The sequence below is a fragment of the Macaca fascicularis genome, chromosome 5 (assembly GCF_037993035.2).
Source record: "Macaca fascicularis isolate 582-1 chromosome 5, T2T-MFA8v1.1".
Classification (NCBI taxonomy): domain Eukaryota; kingdom Metazoa; phylum Chordata; class Mammalia; order Primates; family Cercopithecidae; genus Macaca; species Macaca fascicularis.
Window position 1 is genome coordinate 103,610,219 of NC_088379.1, and position 3,615 is coordinate 103,613,833.

General features: G+C 41.5%; 1 pseudogene; it reads left to right on the forward strand.

Moving 5' to 3' along the window:
* Positions 1 to 2,255: 2,255 nt before the first annotated feature.
* LOC102141702 (large ribosomal subunit protein uL18 pseudogene) lies at positions 2,256 to 3,143 on the forward strand (annotated as a pseudogene).
* The last annotated feature ends 472 nt before the right edge of the window (positions 3,144 to 3,615 follow it).

Genomic DNA, 3,615 nt, shown 5'->3' on the forward strand with positions numbered 1-3,615 from the left:
GTAGGCTTACTGCTGAATCCTTGGTCCGTTTGGCCTGGTTCCTGAGTAAGTGGGCCTGTTGCCTGTGTCCACAGATGCTGACCTGGTTCCTGAGTCTGCAGGGGCTGGCCTAGCACTTTGGTGGGCCTGGAGCCTGAATCTACAAGGGCCAGACTGGTACCTCAGTCTACTGAGGATGGCTTGGTGTTGGGGCAGGCCTGGAGCCTGGATCTGCAAGTACCAGCTTTTTTCCTGGGTCTTCAGTGGCCATACTAGAGTCTGTAGCCATCACTGCTACAGACAGTGCTACAGACAAGTACTGGAGCCTATACCCACTGGGGTTGGCCTGAAGCCTGGATCTGCCGGGGTGACCTGGTGCCATGACAAGATTGAAGTGTAGGTTTGTGGGGGACATCCTGGCACTGGGGTTCACTGGGTTGGACCTGGTGACATAAGTCTGAGGCAAAGTGAGGTCCTTACTTCATCTTCCTTTCCCAACACATCTGCCTGCACTGTGCTGCTCAGGTTGGGGTGAGGGGTGATGGCAGTAATGTGAAACTGTCCTTCCTACCCTCTTTAATGCATCTTTTCTTATTTATGTGCCCTACCTAGATACTGTAATCTCTCATCTGGAATCCTTAGCTCTTGTGAACATATTTTTATGCATAGATGATTGTTTACACTGATGTTTCTGTGAAGGTGATATGGTTTGGCTCTGTCCCTACCCAAATCTCATCTCAAATTCTAATTCTCACATGTTGAGGGAGGGACCTGGTGGGAGGAGACTGGATCATGGGGGTGCTTTCCCCCATGCTATTCTCATGATAGTGAGGGAGTTCTCGTGAGATCTGATGGTTTTAAAAGTGGCAGTTTAGCCTGCATTCGCATTCTCTCTCTCTCTCTGTCTCTCTCTCTCTCTGTCTTTCTCTCTGTCTCTCTCTGTCTCTCTCTCTCTGTCTCTCTCTCTCTCTCTCCTGCTACCTTGTGAAGAAAGTACTTGCTTCTCTTCCACCTTCTACCATGATTGTAAGTTTCCAGGGAACTGTGAGTCGATTAAACCTCTTTCCTTTATAAATTGCCCAGTCTCATGTAGTATCTTTATAGCACAGTGAAAACAGACTAATACAGAGGGGTGTGCATTGGAAACTCCTATTCTCCCATCATGCTATCTTGTCTAGTAGTTTCACTGCTGATTATCAAACGTTTTCCATGAACAAAGCAGAGTATGGATAGCTACTCAGCTGGAATATCTATTATTTACATAACACCCTTCCATAACATTAACATGTCATTGCTGATCTCAATGAAAGTTTTCAAATCCATATGTCCTATAAAATTAAATCAATGAAACACCACTTCTCCCATTGCTTGTGTTTTCAATGATAAATATAACCAAATGTTGCCAAAGTCGTCTCCACATATATATGTAGCACACATAAGCAAGGGTTAATTTATACTCTGAAATTAGTAGTTTAATACAAGAACAAATGAAAGTATCTACACGTTTGTTCAGATATTTGACATATTTGTAAATGTTATTGTAAACATATGCCACTGATATTATATAACATTTGATAGTATCATTTCATGACAAAATTTTACTTTCACTGTGCTTTCTCTCAATATAATTACTTTCACTGGCTTTTCAATTTGTTTTATAAGAATATCTAGAAGAAATGCATTTGGCCGCAAATATCAACAAACCCAATATTGCTTTTAAAAATAAAGTTTTGTTTGTATTATAAAGCAAGAAGTCCAGAATAGCCTATGTAATTAATTCAAGAATCAACAATGTCTAAACTCAGGTCTTTAGGATTCTCTTGAACATCTTTTCTTTTTCATATATCAAGGTCAAAAAATGACTACTGCAAATTTAATTACCCCCATCTGTATTCCAAAAGGTATAAGAACAAAAATGGGGAGGATAGCAAAGAGGCTCTCCTTTATTATCAGGGATTACTTTAGTTTACTCTTTTTAAGAGTATTCACTTGCAGTTCAAGTGAATTTAAGGATTAATTAATATAGCTGGCAAGTCATTTATACAACAACTACTGGAGATGTATATCTCCTCATGAAGAAAGTGTCAAAACTTTTTAATTGTATAAAGAATAGCTTTGCTTTGTTAGGTGGAAACAGAGTTGTTTTGTTGTTGTGTAAAAGGAAACAGAAGCTGACTGATAAAAGGAGTGTATTGGCTGTGGCCCTTTCCACCCCCTAGTGCTACTGGGCCTGCAGGTCTCTGTCGAGCTGCAGATGCAGGTCTCTGTTCCACAGGATGAGTTTTGTTAATGTTGTTAAGAATAAGGCCTACTTTAAGAGATACCAACTGAAATTTAGAAGACGAGGAGAGGGTAAAACTGATTACTATGCTTGGAAACACTTAGTGATAAAGGATAAAAATAAATACAACACACCCAAATACAGAATGATAGTTAGTGTAACAAACAGAGAATCACTTGTCAGATTGCTTATGCCCATACAGAGGGGGATATAATAGTCTGCGCGGCATATGCACACGAACTGCCAAAATATAGTGTGAAGGTTGGCCTGACAAATTATGCTGCAGCATATTATACTGGCCTGCTGCTGGCCTGCAGTCTTCTCAGTAGGTTTGGCATGGACAAGATCTATGAAGGCCAAGTGGAGGTGACTGGTGATGAATACAATGTGGAAAGCATTGATGGTCAGCCAGGTGCCTTTACCTGCTATTTGGATGCAGGCCTTGCCAGAATTACCACTGGCAATAAAATCATTGGCGCCCTGAAGGGAGCTGTGGATGGAGGCTTGTCTATCCCTCACAATACCAAATGATTCCCTGGTTATGATTCTGAAAGCAAGGAATTTAATGTAGAAGTACACTGGAAGCACACTGTGGGCCAGAATGTTGCAGATTACATGCACTACTTAATGGAAGAAGAGGAAGATGATTACAAGAAACCGTTCTCTCAATACATAAAGAACAGAGTAACCAGACATGATGGAGATGTATAGGAAAGCTCATGCTGCTATACGAGAGAATCCAGTCTATGAAAAGAAACCCAAGAAAAAAGTTAAAAAGAAGAGGTGGAACCATCCCAAAATGTCCCTTGCTCAGAAGAAAGATTGGGTAGCTCAAAAGAAGGCAAGCTTCCTCAGAGCTCAGGAATGGGCTGCTGAGAGCTAAACCAAACAATTTTCTATGAAGATTTTCAGATAAAGACAATAAACATATGGACAGAAAAAAAAAAAAACCCGGAGTGTATGGTGTTAGTTACTGATTTATTCCTCTGCCTCTGCATTCATCATCCTTGACCTAGGTTTTACTGGATCTGGACCCCGTACAAATTTCTTTTGCCAGTTTGTCTAATCTTAGTTGGCAAGAGAGGGTACCAGATGGACATTGTATGTCATGGTAGAGGAAGGGGTTTCACTTCCTAATTCTAGCGTATTTTCTTCCGTCTGTGGTGTGCCTGCTAGTGACATGCTGCAGCCCCATTGAGTTTCTCAGGAACCCTCAAGGACAGCTTCCTGTAGACAAGCCCCAATCTGCCATTACTCCAGTAGATAACGACATACAGATAAACTCCGGTCCACTGACTCCAGTGAACTTCTTTGCCACCCAGTGAACCATAGCTATGCCCTCTCCAGTGAGGTCT